Source organism: Rhodnius prolixus, unplaced genomic scaffold (assembly GCF_049639745.1).
Source record: "Rhodnius prolixus isolate KJV_2025 unplaced genomic scaffold, Rpr scaffold_10, whole genome shotgun sequence".
Lineage (NCBI taxonomy): Eukaryota > Metazoa > Arthropoda > Insecta > Hemiptera > Reduviidae > Rhodnius > Rhodnius prolixus.
Genome location: NW_027411615.1, coordinates 26436718 through 26452834, shown reverse-complemented (window position 1 = coordinate 26452834; position 16117 = coordinate 26436718). Strand labels below are relative to the sequence as shown.

The window sequence follows — 16117 nt, the reverse complement described above, 5'->3', positions numbered from 1 at the left end:
GTCACTGATTCTTTCCTGCTAAAAAAGAGAGTAAACTGAAAAGTTGAAATTTACCAGTTTCTAGTTACTTTGTTTCTTGTATACATGTATTTGACAAAATATTCTCCTAGATTTGTAATTGTTTTTATACTCTGTTCGTTTGTATAATTGATTGTATTTCATGGTTTTTTGCAACATCCCTCTTAAAATTTTTAAGTAATGTTTGTCAAATGTAGAATTATTTTATTTATTTATTTTTTCCTGATAGATGCGCACAGGTATAGACATGCTCACTTCCCCGGGCCGACAGGTGGGGTTGTGAACCTCAGTGAGTCACACCTAACTGTACTACAATTTACTCCGTCATTATGTTTAAAATTTATTTTTCGAATATTCTTCTGGTTATTAAATTTGAATTTATTGTCAACTTATTTCTTTTGTAGTTGATGGGGACGACATAAAGAATACGTATTGGTCACCCAAATCTAAGTAATTTAATCAACGAGTTACTTGTTTTGTGAACTTTTCAGTATTTTTTGTATTTATTGAAATTTGGGGAATTTAGTTGTTAAATTTAAACGGCTAATGTCTTTTAAAGGTTTTAAAGTTAATACTTAAGATGTTATGCAACAATCGGGACATATCACCTGAGATTTTAATGGTTACTTCTTATTGAAAAGCCTATCAGAAATCTATATCTCAATTTTGCAATAGTGATTGCTTATTTTTTTTCTACCAATAATATTTAGAATTTTAACTATAAATACATTCACTAGTCTGGATTTGATTAAATGTTTAAACTTATTCTAATTTACTTCTTAACTTATGCTAGAAGTATAGATTTTAAGTCTAAATTTATTTTTATTATAAAAGAAAAGTTTTTGATAGACTTTATTTATCTAACAAAGTTCCCTTTCAACATTTAGCCGTTGTCACACAGTTGTGTTCAGTAGTCAGCATTTCTTAGCTGGATTTGATGTTTTTGGATTCCATTTTTTATTTTAGCTGTGTTTCAGTTTGTCTTAAAAAGTTACTGTTAATTTGCAAGTTATTCTATTCTCTGTTGAAATGTTTTTATTTTTAAACAAGTTAATAAATTTTTGTTCAGAAATTCTTCACAGCAGTTACTTGTTTATAATATTTTTAAAAAAAGATATATTACGAGTTAATTATTAATCTTGGCATTTGTTAAGTAACATTTTTTATCATATTGGTTATAGGTTATAGGAATTCATTGTTACATCTTAGTTAAACTTGTAATGAGATCTCAATTTTCAGCGGCTTGTGTCTAAACAATTTTATTATTATTTATTCAGTTTATTATTATTTTATAACTAGATTTCCGTTAATATATTTTTTCTTTAGCCACATTTACAATTTTTTAAGAAAACATCTTTCCTAAAGAGAGATAATATTAACAATTGTCCACAAAACAACTACCATCTACTAAAAAATAGTTACATTTTAATTCAAAGGAATCCAGCGTGCAGTGGTCCAAGCAATTTGTAGAAATGTGGTTGTATAGTTATTTTAATTACTATATTGAAAGTAATCAGAATATTTTTTATTTCGGCTTAGAGCTATCTGAAAACAGTTTTAATTCTTCTTAATTTACCAGTATTTTTTCGGCGATTACATTCAATAAATTTGCATACCTGTTGTTACAAGCAAACCTACATAAAGCAACTATTTTTTTAAAGCTGCTCTGAGTAATCAGTTAACAAGAATGAATTCGTATAACTAATTAGATTATTACTATTTTATTATTGCTTTTTAATGAAAACAAGGTATTTTAAGCTAGCTTCTTTCATGGTGTTAGTTATATTTATAATTATTCTCGTTGTTATTAAAGGAACTGTTGTGTGAGAAAAACGCAAATCAGGCATCGCCCCCTAAACCGTTTCAACTACCACCCAATTTTCTCTGGGCCCTTTATCGCCCCCCTGTAGGTCTCTAGCTCCCACTTTGCCCAATTTGAGAAACACTTAGCTTGTTTCGGAAATTTTCAATTTGATACTTACTATTATAAATTTTTATTATTATTTTTTTTGATCAGTACATTAGGTTTTTATGTTCTATTCTTATTAATAGTATTCATAATACTATTAAAAAACAAATTAGTGCTTTCAAATAGGTTTATTCTTATCAGAGAAATCTCGATCGCAGACAGAGCTGTGTATTGTCCTGGTACATCGACCTTCGATTTCCAAGGACGGACTATTAGCCTTAAAAAAAAAAAAAAATTAATTCTATGAGTTTTGGTGCCATGATCTTTAGAAATCATAGTAATAAAATGAAATACAAAAGTATTTTTACTAGGTTACCAGCTACAGGAAATACTGTTTTCGTGGAGATTTCAAATTTGAATTTTTACCAGAAATAACTTTTTTGGGGGGAGGGGGTTAATTGGATTCGAAAAAGTTTTTTTTTTTTTTTTTTTAATTTTTTTGTAATTTTGTTTGCGGTTCAGGTTTGATTATATGAATAATTGGAAAATCACAAAATGGTTAAAATTTGATTAATTTTTGGGGTCCCAACGATAAGTTTTGTAAAAAAAATTAACTTTGGTAGTGCTATTTCGCTGATTTAATTTTTTTTAGTTGTTTCATTACTTTATACTATCTTTGCCAGCCATTGTTGACTGAAGTAGGTAAATCATGCTGATGTCGGCTTTTCCTATCTCTTCTTGGCTATTGAATCCTGCATTGTGATGGAACCCTCTTGTCTAACCACTCCTTATCAGTTTAGAAGTTGAGATTATTTTTCGTAGCGTTTGAAGATTTTCAAGGTTGTGCTTAGCAGTTGATAGTGGCATTACTTGATTTATATAACTTTTAAACGGATTATTTTTTGGGAATCCGTGGACTAGAAGAGCATCAGTAGAAATAGGATTGGTTTTCTTTTTTTTAAACGAGTTAATGTTGTGGGTTCATTTTAATTCACCACTTCTTTGGTCCAAACTTCTATCGCATTGTTGTTTTGTAACTTTATTATAAACTGCTTGTATAATCTATGTGGCAGCGCGACAATGTTAACGATGAAATATAAGTGAATACTCAACCATTTTTTTTTTTTTTTTTCTTTTCCCCTCCCACTCTTAAAATACAATGCAGTGCAAAGTGCAACAATTTAAACTTGAGATAGCTTTTTGCTTTTTGCAGCATATTGTATCATCTGTTAATTCTATTTCTATGATGCAGCGTCATATTATTTTATCTGTGTAATATTATTAATTTTTTTACTTTTTCTTAACGAACTTACTAAGTGCGTGTACCAGCTGTCCATAGTTGCTTTATCTTCAATGGCTGGCTGTGTATCTCCTGTTACAGAAGATTAAATTTCACAACTATTAAATATGCAACAGGAATTCTGAGAATAGTTTTTCTTCCCCCACTTCATTTTTACACGCGCATACTTCAGGATTCATTTAGATGTGTTAATTATTATCAGTGTGATGAGTTATTTGTTGTAAAATTACTTAACTGCAGTTAGAAGAATTAATAAAAATTACAATCACTACTTTTCATAATAAAATCTTTATGAGTTTTTAGTGGTAAAATACTATAAATCATCTTAATTTTTTTTTAGTTTTCGCGACTTTTTTTCACCAAATTTAAGTCGAGCAGTTCATTTGAAATTTGGGGGGAACTAAAATACAGCTATTTCTATTACAATTTTTTTTTTTTTAATTTTGTAATTTACAATCTGTTTACATTGTATACAATAAGTAAATATGGAGAGGGCGATGAACTGATGCGGGAGGAGAGCAGGAGGAGAGAAACTACCCAGCGGTAGCACTCTCTATAGGAGAAAGGAGAATGTGTGGAGAGAGAAGAGATAGGAGAATAATGGCGTTTAGGTCTTCAGACTACAAGGAAGTCGCGGGGCGACTGGCGATTCAGTCGGCGAGGAGTATTAGGGATGCCAGAGGAAGCGAGAGACAGTACAAGAGGATTTGAGCAAGTAGAGAGAGTAGTGTGGAATCTTTGGTATTTAGTCTTGGCGAGTTGGTCTATGAAGGGAATGTTGAGGTCGTTGTTAAGAGTGAGGTTAGTCACCGTAGAAAGGAGCGTCAGCTATCTGTCGGAAGAGTTTTGACTGAAATGCCCTGTACAGTCCGTATGTTTTATAGGTTTGGTTGAACCCCACAGCTCCAGTCCGTTAGTCCACATAGGTTTGAGGATAGTGTTGTATGTTAAACGTTTGAGTTCAATGGGTAATTTGGAGCGTCGTCCAAGTAGCCTGTAATGCAGTTTCGCACGTTCCGTCATTGCTTGTCTTTTAAGTCTAGCATGTGGGTTCCAAGTGAGTCTTTTGTCTATGTAGAGCCCAAGGTAGCGCACCAAATCTCTGCAAGGAAGAGGATTGCTGTTGAAGAGGACAGTTGGACAGGAGCCTCGCCGGAGAGATTACAAAATTCAAAATTTAAAAATATACAAATTATCATCATTGTTTTAGTGCAGAGATGGTAAAAATTAAGGCTTTTAATTCTCCCATCTTCTATCACGCCCTAAAATGGGGTTATATTCCCACGATTACCAGTTACCAAAACATGACAGAACCAGCTATGTTGTTACCAAACTTTTTTGATTGATGTATATTTTAGTTAACTTAGTTTAGAAATTAGTAAACCGTTTTGAATTCTTCCAAAAGATTTATTGATTAAAGTTGTTTTTAATTTTGTGGAACAACAGCTGCTGCTAAATGCTTCATTGCACATTGCTAGAGAAGTGTGTTAGACTTTTTTTTTTTACATTCTTTTCTTACATTATTCTAATATTTTTAAACTTTACTTTAAATTAGTGTTTTAAAATAAGGATTTCTCCATTTATATGAACATTGCAGTATTAATGCAAACTAAATAACTACAAAAACTACGATTGTTTCATACTCATAAGTAAGGAACGGATTTTTATGTATTTAAAAATGCCAAATATTTAATTAAAATATGCATTTATTTTCGTCAATTATGTGGAAAATATGTGATTTTCTTAAAATATTTTCTGGAATATTTAAGTAAAATGGACACTTTTTTTATGAAAATGGAATTTTTTTTGGGGGGGCAAGTTATAATGATTTATACAACAAAGAACATTTTTACTATTTATAAAAAGATGTGTTAAATTTTCAATTTTGAAAACTTCACTCTTCGAAATTGTTTGCAACCATATGAAATTTCAAATGTTGGAACGTAAAGTGACGGCGATCTGGGCGTAAGATGGACTTGTAACCACTAAAAGATCGTTCAACATCTACAGATGTTATAGGTGCCTTGCTGAAAGAAGTTATCTCGTTGGTTGTAAAGGGTACACGATGTTCTGAGGTGACTTCTGTTCCACTGATAATATCAGAAATCTGGCAGATGGTCTCCCACCCTTTGTTCTTGCTCAGTACTTCTACCAGTTTTGATCTGATCAGATCTCCCTTACTCCCAGGTATTCCTTCCACCTTTTCGATGACTTTTTTAACGTTGGACACGTTTTCTGTCAGTCGAACATTTTGGGACTCAAGTTGGGTAATGGCTTGTGTAAGAAATACGCAATTGTCAGAAATGAATGCAAGGTCATTCCTTAAATTAGGTTCCTCGAATAAAGACTTGGCTGTATTTATCGCTACTGCTTCGTCTTCGAGATGTGAAAGGACATTCTTGATTTTATTGTAGTTTTCATAATAATACTGAGCTGCTTCCAGCCAAGTACCCCATCTTGTCAATATTGGTTCTGGTGGAAGACACAAGTCTGGATAGAGATCTTTTAGCATTTTAATGCGACTTGGTGCTTTTAAAAACACTTTTTTAACCGAGGAGATTAAGGAATCTACGTCACTGAACAAAGATCGGACAGTTTCTGCTACTCGATGCAAGGCATGAGCAATACACGTCACATGAATTATCACAGTTCCTGTCAACCACCTCCCAATTATAAAAAATATGCCCAAAATGAAAAATATGAAAAAATATGTACATATTTCGATTAAATATGTAGAAATATTTATTTATTTTAATCAAATATGTATAAATATGCGATAACATCCAAATATGTGGAAATATGTGAAATAAAAGTAGACTCAAACGGCTTAAAAAGTGTCAGTATGAATACTTCTAGTTGAAAAACGTCTGTAAATTGCCTAGAAAAAAATATGTAAATACATACGAATCCGTTCCCTACTCATAAGCGTTAAGTGAAAAAAAGTTTTAATGACGTATTTCTTGAGTCTGACTCTAATGTTGAATTTAACTTATTATTACACAAAAAATATCTCTCAGCAATTATTATTATCATTTTTTTTAAATAACGTGTAATTTTGAATTACATATTTTCTTCTACTTTTAACTAAAAAAAAAAAATTGTCATTTCTAATTTTTGGTTTCGAAATTATTTTACTTCTAAATTCTCCTGGGCAAAGAAGTGGCGGATTAAAATGGAAGCCACAGAAATGCCAGCATTTACTCTCCGGCGGGGCTCCTGTCTTCAACAGCAATTCCTCTTCCTTGTACAGAACTGGTGCGCTACCTTGGGCTCTTTTTAGACAAAAGACTTACGTGGAACCCTTATACTAGACTTAAAAGACTAGCAATGACGAAACGTGCGAAACTGCTTTACAGGACTTCTTGGACGACGCTCCACATTACCCATTGAACTCAAACGCTTAATATACTGTACTATCCTCAAACCTATTGTGGAGTTACGGACTAGAGTTGTGGGGATCAGTCAAACCTACAAAACATACGGACAGTACAAACATTTCAGTCAAAACTACTCCGACAGATAGTTGAGGCACCTGTCTACGGTGACTAACCTCACTCTTCACACCGACCTCAACATCCCGATTCGTACACCAACTCGCCAAGACTAAATATCAAAAATTCCATACTGCTCTCTCGACTAGCTTCAATCTCTCGCCTCCTCTGACATTCCTGACAATCCTCCTCGCCGACTGAATCACCAGTGGCCCTGCGACTTCCTCGCAGTCATTTATCCTTTCACGCATCCATTTATCCTTCATTCTCCCTATTTACTTATTGTATATTATATTATACAGATTGTAAATAACAAAATAAATTGTTTGTATAGTCAGAAGTATCTAGTTAAGGGCGCCTGATCACGACGCGCTTTTCATTTTCGGAATTCAGGGGGACATCACAATAAGATGGAAAATAATTCAGTGTCGTTAAAAATTACGTGATAAAAACAATTTTTTTCAAAATTATTGACAATTTATATGTTGTTAGGCCCGCAGTACAGGATATCATCTCTGACTATATACGTCGGGGCACTAATGCATATTGTATCCTTTTCTGGTTTCGAAGTTTCATCCAACATTAGTGGTGGTAATTAATGAGATTAATGTGTAGAAAATGCTTCAGTTTCATAGGATTCAGCCAGTGTTGTGTGTGACGGAAAACATAGTTGAACTCGAATTCTCTATTACGTAACCATCTCTAATTCTACAAACTCTTAAATCAAATTTGTATTGATGATTTCGAATCTTTCGTCAATTTTTTTGTTGGAAAAGCTAATTTTGTTCGTTTTCTACTTACCTGACATCAACATCAAAGTGAGGGAGGCGCAAAATTTAACGCTGAAAAGTCTTCCAAATAACTGAGCAAAAATAAGAATTGTTACCTAAATTTAATATAATATTATTGTACGAGGGTCGTTTGAAAAGTCCGTGCAAAAATAAAAACTACTTAATTTTTTGGGGTAAACCTTTTTTATTTTTCAACATAGTCTCCTTTTAGGCTTATACACTTCGTCCAACGCTGCTCTAGTTTGTTGATCCCTTCCGAATAATAGGATTTGTCCAAGTCTGAAAAATAGCCATTCGTTTCTGCAATCACCTCCTCGTTTGAATAAAATCTTTTTCCCGCCAGCCATTTCTTCATATTGGGGAAGAAATAGTAGTCCGAGGGAGCCAAGTCTGGAGAATAGGGGGGATGTGAAACGAGTTGGAACCCTATTTCCATTAATTTTGCGACCACAACTGCTGAGGTGTGAGCTGGTGCGTTGTCGTGATGGAAAAGGACTTTTTTGTGGGCCAATCGTGGGCGTTTTTCTTGCAGCTCGGTTTTCAAACGGTCCAATAACGATGAATAATATGCACCTGTTAATAGTTTTACCCTTTTCCAGATAGTCGATGAGGATTATTCCTTGCGAATCCCAAAAGACAGTCGCCATAATCTTTCCGGCCGAAGGAACGGTCTTCGCCTTTTTTGGCGCAGATTCCCCCTTGGTAACCCATTGTTTAGATTGTTCTTTGGTCTCAGGAGTGTAGTGATGTATCCATGTTTCATCCACAGTGACGAAACGACGCTTAAAATCCTGCGGATTCTTCTGGAACAGCTGCAAACCGTCCTTGCAACACTTCACACGATTTCCTTTTTGGTCAAGCGTGAGCAATCGCGGCACCTATCTTGCGGATAGCTTTGTCATGTCCAAATGTTGATGCAAAATATTATGTACCCGTTCATTCGAGATGCCCACAGCACTAGCAATCTCACGCACCTTCACTCTTCTGTCATCCATCACCATATCATGGATTTTATCAATGATTTCTGGAGTAGTAACCTCAACAGGGCGTCCAGAACGTTCAGCGTCACTTGTGCCCATATGGCCACACCGAAAATTTTGAAACCACTTATAAACTGTTCTAATCGAAGGTGCAGAGTCACCATAATGTTTATCAAGCTTCTCTTTAGTCTCCTGAGGCGTTTTGCCTTTCATAAAGTAGTGTTTAATCAACACACGAAATTCTTTTTCGTCCATTTTTTGAAAATCACTCGACTTCCTCGATTCAAATGAATGCCAAACACAAAGAAATAGACCGATCTGGCTGAAACTTGGTGTGTGTTCTTCCAAGAGAAGCTACTAACTAAACATAACCTCGATACGCGCCAGTAGTGCTATCTCTCTGACTTTGCACGGACTTTTCAAACGACCCTCGTAATGCTTTTTTCTTTTTTTTTTGCGAGAGGGATATTTCACTTTCAGTTATTTTAATGTCGAAATAATCCTATCTGATAAGCAACTGAAAAGATAAGTAGAGAAAATGATTATGTAAACGTTTCGTGTAAATGTTGCCGTAGTTGGATTGAAAACCAGTTTCTTATCACGCAATTACGTTTGCGCTTACTCTATAGTGGAAATTGATAATTCCCCTTGAACTTATTTTTTATTTTTTTGCAAATATCCGGCCTTAATGTTTTTAATGTTAACATTTAAATAGTTTTTATATTCTCTCATAGTGTTAGCTGTCCTATCTCAACCTCCATTTTGTATTGGAAACTCCATTTTGGATGATAGTTGTTTTAAAGGCACCCCCTTTACAGTGATAGTGTACGGTATAGTTTTTCATTTTTTTTTTATTTTATTCTATTTTTTAAGTATACCTTAATTTTAGGAAATACCGATCTTATCAGATTTTTATAAAACCTTGAATAATAGTTACACACATGAAGGACCTAATTAACTTATCTCTTTCAATATAAACACACGCCCAAACACTGCCACTACGCAATTTTCTTAAAAATACTATTTCTGCAACAAGTTTACTGCCTCCAACTGAAGATAGCAGCACCTTCTTTTGGAACTACCACTGGGGCTCCCATTTTACCAAACTATCCCATATTAGTCGACATTTCCCTAAACCTAATAAATAATTGCGTCTATTTTTTGTTTTGTTTTCTGGGAGAAAAAAAAAAAAAAGCATGGTGCTTTCTTAAACGTCTTTTTTAGGTACCAATTTTGAGAAAATGCTAAAAATGTATTTATTTAAATTGTTTTTCCAATCAAGTTGCCTTTAAACTTCCAATATTTCTTACATAAAACAGCCTTGTTGTCCGTAGGTCTATCTGTACCTGGACAGAAGACAAACCAACCTTAGATGTTAGCAATTTAAAAAAAAAAATTTAATAAGCATTTTGGAGTTTTAAAACAATTTAAATGCTCAATATTTTGTTAAATGGGCTTTGCTACGTCATCAGATTTTTATTTAAAAACAAACAATTTTTAGAATGACAATATTTCAATAAAAGGAATTAAATAATTAATAATTACATAGAAATTTGTATAAATTACTTGGAAATAATTAGTTATAAGTAAGCAAATGGCGGTTTGATTTAATGCAAAACTAATTAAAACTTGAAATCTAATTACAAAACCCCCTCACTATTGTCATCATTTAGCCAATCTTCTTCCACTTTCCTGCACTTGTTATTATAAATTAGGTAAAATAAACACGAATTTTGTAGTTTGTATAATATAATATTACATAATAACAGCTTTGTTTGTTTCGCTTGTTATTATATCGAGTTTGTTAACTTGGTTTATTGCTAAAAGATTATTTTTATTTTTGTTTGTTTGTTTGTTTGGTTTTTAGTTAAATTAGGTCTCCATAAACAAGGGCCTCTCTTTTTCAAAAAATTAATGAACAAATAATTTTGTTATTTAAAATTGTTCGTTCTCTTCCTTTCTCAAGAGAGCTGTCCAATTGAACTTGAGGAGCTAGTATGTATTTCTGTTGTTAAGATTTTGTTCCATCACAAAACTTTAAGTAAAGTTCGTTTAGCTACCAGCCAGCTTGCACCTGTCGCATTATCTTGATCACCTGTCGATAGTTGGACATATAAAAAAAAACGATAAACGAAGTCTATTGCCTACTGCACATGCGCAGTTTTCAACTCGTATAAAATGAACTGTTTGAGGAATCGTTTACATGCTGGTCATTTTGAATTTGAAAACTCTTGGTAAATTCTATTATCTTTTGCGGTCAGTAAGTTCCGATTAAATAGCTATTTATCTTGTAATTAATTATTATTTTTATTTTTTTTAATTAAGGCGCGTCAACATCTAAGGTTACTGGCGCCCGGAGCTTTTTCCAGTGCACTGCCGGCCTCCGGACAGTGTTCTCTCGTTACAGACAACACTGTCTATCACCGGACAGTGAGCTGTAAGAAGCTCCTAGGAAGAGAAAATCTAAGAGTCAGCAGCTGGATTCGAACCCGGGACCTCCGCGTGAGAGTCTAGTACGCTAACCGTATAGCTAATCCCTTCCCTAATAATAATTATTATTTTTTATTATTCTACCAGTTAATCTATTGCAGATTTGCCATTTTGGATTTTTCTCTTGAAATATTTGTTTTGTGGTTACCATCTCGCAGAGTCCCGGAAGTGGTTTTTTTACAAATTTATGTGCACGAGTGAGTGTATGTATCCCACCGTGACTCATAACCAAACATCATTACATTACCTTTGCATTACAATTACTTCTCTTTTATTGATTCAGATGGTCTCTAGGCCACTTAAGTTTTCAGGTGACGGCTAAGGTTTTCTGTGGTAGATAATAATGAGGATAATAATAACAGGGGATTTTGGGGCATGGGTAAAAAGGATGGATTAGAATTTCCTATAACTAGAAGTAAGTAAAGTAAAGTAATCGCCTATTTTTTTCAGGCGGAGCTTAACGTCCAACTACCAAATTAGGTGTCGTGGATGGAGGCGACTAGCAAACGTACTTTACTGTAATTTCTTTTATTAACCTTTAAATAAAATCCAAGGCCTAAGACCGGGAATCGAACCCAGTACTACAATGCATATTAGCTTTACAGGTCGCGCCCTATAACTAGTAATGATGTCTTAAAATTTGAAGCTGCCATTTTTAAATAATACAAATACCAATTAAACAACTGACATATTAATAATTCGTTTGATTAGATTTATTAATTTGTTATTTTAAGAACCTTTTTTGGAGGCAAAACAAACTTAAACACCCTGCACTCCAAAATGTTTTACAAAATATTCTTTTCCTGGTGTTTTTTTATAAGAAGCCTAGGCGTAAAGTCTAAAATAATATAGTTTAATAAATAAAATAATAGACCGCTTCATGTTTATTGTACGTAGTATAACATTCTAGGGCGATAAGTAGGCAATTAGATAAAAGTACTGAACTTGCATATTCAGCCAAATAGCATGTATATTGTATACAAAACAATGGGAAACAAGAACCATTTACTCGATTGTCAAGTCTTACGCAATAAATAATGAAGTATATATTTTATGTGCAAATGTTAACTCTACTGTAAGCAAAACTTTTACAATTCTCCATGGTTTATTGTTTCAAATTCTCTATAGACTATAGAACATTTAGAATTTAGCCAATCTATAATGTTTTCTTTATGGATCTAACCATATTTTAAGTAATTCGTGGTGATTGGAACCTTTTATTTCTTCGACTGTTTCTGTTTCTTGTTCAATTTTAGTGTCTTTAAATTGTTCGATTTTTTTTTTCACGGCAGTTCTCAAAAAAATATTTTTATCTGTTATTTTCTTTATTTTCTCTTTCTACCCTAAGAGAGCAAGTATTGCAGTCTGGCCAATTCACCGTTTAATGATCAGCCCTTATTATTTATTATATAATACTTACATTGGTAGCTAATTTCTCGATGATCCAGTTCCAGCTCTCCCCAAATGCTTATCTGAAGATACTATTGGATGTGTGATAGAGGGGCGGAGCTTCACTATTAGGGGAAGCAGGCATCAATATGCTCTAGTTTCGCGTTTGCAGAACTACTTTCAAAAATCGTTCTCCTTGAACTAGAAAAATTATAATTAAAATTATTTTTAGTTCATTTATTTATTTTTTATTAAGAAATTTTTCGCTTAGGCGAAATATGCCAGGAAGTTGAAATGTGATACTTAACTTCAATGGCAGCAGAACGTGACGCAATAAGATTTTGGTTATAATCGATCAATCGAAAGTATCACTTCATTGAATCGAGTTTATTTATTTATTTTTTTTAATTTAAAAACTTGATGTTCCAATGGTATCAACTCTGTTCTAAAGATCCAGCAAACTATTGCGGTTATTTCTTTACCTAAAACTACTCAATCCACAGAAGAGATGGTGAAGTCTCCAAACTGATATCTTTCCAGTAATAAAACTCAAGAACCATTATTTCGGAGAAGTTTCATCTTTTTTTTTGTTTTGTTAAAAATCTTTACGTTCATTTATATCCTTAAATGAGAGTAAAAAGTATATTAATCACTCACAGATATACGAGTCCTCACCCAAATAAAACGCGCGTTCTGATAGTTTACTGTGTAAATAGACATGACCAGGAGCACGGTAACATAACCTGACATGCAGAAGGTTATCATTTCTGGCGTTAACTTCCGCCTCAAAGGGTGCCTTATCTATGATCAAACTATAGAAGGTTAAATTAACGAACATTTGTCACTAATTTCTTCGTATAAAATGTTATTAAAATACTTAATTTCGCTGTAAATGTACCTTTAGTTTGGCCAAACTACTGAATGCATGAAATTATTGTTGCACACACTAATTTGGTTTAAAATATTACAGTTTTACAGTTAGATTTTTGGACAGAGAGGGGGAAAGTTTAGTTGATTGATAAGGAGGGAGAAGTGTCTATTGTTAGTTGATTACTGACACTACAGCGTGTTTATAACTAACGCCATAACCGCACTACAACTATTTTACTACAGACTTACTACACCACTATAATAATACTGCAGCAATGACTTGTCTTATTTGTCTGATGTCAGAACATGACATTATTTACACTACATTATCATACAGCATGGTTAAAACTTTAATTAACGCGTTACAATGTTACTAACAAGTTTCTTAGGAACTAAAATTGTGTACTTTTCCTGCATTCATATGATTAATATGGATATTTTTAAGTTGGTAATGTTCTAAGATGTAGTTATATGAGGGTTGATCGTCTAAAAGGTGCACAAAATAGCCTGATGTTAAAAAAAATACCAAAGTTTGATAATTCTTTTCTCTTTTCCTATAAAAGATAAAATTCCCAAATTATCTTTAAAATATATCCTCGTTTACAAGAGTAATTTATTATTATTATTTTTAGATTATTTAAGGCGTGTCAACATCTAAGGTTATTGGCGCCCGGAGCTTTTTTCAGTGCACTGCCGGCCTCCGGACAGTGTTCTGTCGTTACAGACAACACTGTCCATCACCGGACAGTGTTGTCTGTAAGAAGCTCCTAGGAAGAGAAAATCTAAGGGTCAGCAGCTGGATTTGAACCCGGGACCTCCGCGTATTATTATTATTATTAACAACATTTTTCATCGGATAATTCTGCTCTTAAAAAGTGTAAAAGAAAAAGGAAAAGTGATGGATAGTTAATCCAAAACTATAACTATTAGAATTTGTGATGAATAGATAAATTTGTAAACGTTACCTATCACTTTTTTCGAAATTTTCTCGGAATTTAATGATTTTATTTTTCCAACTCAGTATACTGAATTGGCATGCTGCTTTTGAAGATAAACTTCGATCTCCAATACTTCTTTCAGCTCAAAGTAATGCGTCTATTTACCTCTTCCTGAAATACTGTTTCTTGAATGCGATATTCTAGCCCAAATCATCAGACTTGGTTACCCAATTTAAGTATACATCGTCCAGTTGTTCTCTTAGTCTTTATACGAATTGTCTTATCAGGATTTATGGATCTACCAAACTTCCTTGCCTTTCTATACGTATGTACGAGGGTCGTTTGAAAAGTCCGTGCAAAAATAAAAACTACTTAATTTTTTGGGGTAAACCTTTTTTATTTTTCAACATAGTCTCCTTTTAGGCTTATACACTTCGTCCAACGCTGCTCTAGTTTGTTGATCCCTTCCGAATTATAGGATTTGTCCAAGTCTGAAAAATAGCCATTCGTTTCTGCAATCACCTCCTCGTTTGAATAAAATCTTTTTCCCGCCAGCCATTTCTTCATATTGGGGAAGAAATAGTAGTCCGAGGGAGCCAAGTCTGGAGAATAGGGGGGATGTGAAACGAGTTGGAACCCTATTTCCATTAATTTTGCGACCACAACTGCTGAGGTGTGAGCTGGTGCGTTGTCGTGATGGAAAAGGACTTTTTTGTGGGCCAATCGTGGGCGTTTTTCTTGCAGCTCGGTTTTCAAACGGTCCAATAACGATGAATAATATGCACCTGTAATAGTTTTACCCTTTTCCAGATAGTCGATGAGTATTATTCCTTGCGAATCCCAAAAGACAGTCGCCATAATCTTTCCGGCCGAAGGAACGGTCTTCGCCTTTTTTGGCGCAGATTCCCCCTTGGTAACCGATTGTTTAGATTGTTCTTTGGTCTCAGGAGTGTAGTGATGTATCCATGTTTCATCCACAGTGACGAAACGACGCTTAAAGTCCTGCGGATTCTTCTGGAACAGCTGCAAACCGTCCTTGCAACACTTCACACGATTTCGTTTTTGGTCAAGCGTGAGCAATCGCGGCACCCATCTTGCGGATAGCTTTCTCATTTCCAAATGTTGATGCAAAATATTATGTACCCGTTCATTCGAGATGCCCACAGCACTAGCAATCTCACGCACCTTCACTCTTCTGTCATCCATCACCATATCATGGATTTTATCAATGATTTCTGGAGTAGTAACCTAAACTGGGCGTCCAGAACGTTCAGCGTCACTTGTGCCCATATTTTGAAACCACTTATAAACTGTTCTAATCGAAGGTGGAGAGTCACCATAATGTTTATCAAGCTTCTCTTTAGTCTCCTGAGGCGTTTTGCCTTTCATAAAGTAGTGTTTAATCAACACACGAAATTCTTTTTCGTCCATTTTTTGCAAATCACTCGACTTCCTCGATTCAAACGAATGCCAAACACAAAGAAATAGACCGATCTGGCTGTAACTTGGTGTGTGTTCTTCCAAGAGATGCTACTAACTAAACATAACCTCGATACGCGCCAGTAGTGCTATCTCTCTGACTTTGCACGGACTTTTCAAACGACCTTCGAAGTCTTCCATCATTTCGGCTAGTTCCTCTGAAGATGGCGGAAAAAAATAATTATCCACTAAATGTTGTATTGCTATACCGTTAATGTTAATTCCTCTATCTTTCTTGCCTCTGAACACTCTTTTCCAATATTGTAAAAAGCCTTGGTGACAGTGGATTGCTCTATTTGACTCCTATTTCCAAGAGGAAATGGTCTTCCGGTCTCTCCTGGCTTGACTGTGGCAGGATCAATTTCCAACTACATTAATTATCTTATTGCTTCTAACACCTTCTTTACTTAAACTCTCATTCGAATGGTAACGTTTTATGGAGTCAAAAGCTAACTGGTATTC

At 34.2% G+C, this 16117-nt stretch overlaps 1 protein-coding gene across 13 annotated transcripts in view; it reads left to right on the top strand.

The window, feature by feature from the left end:
* Positions 1–16117, top strand: part of gish (casein kinase I gish) — a 243154-nt gene that overhangs the window by 1303 nt on the left and 225734 nt on the right. The gene's annotated exons all lie outside the window — the stretch shown is intronic.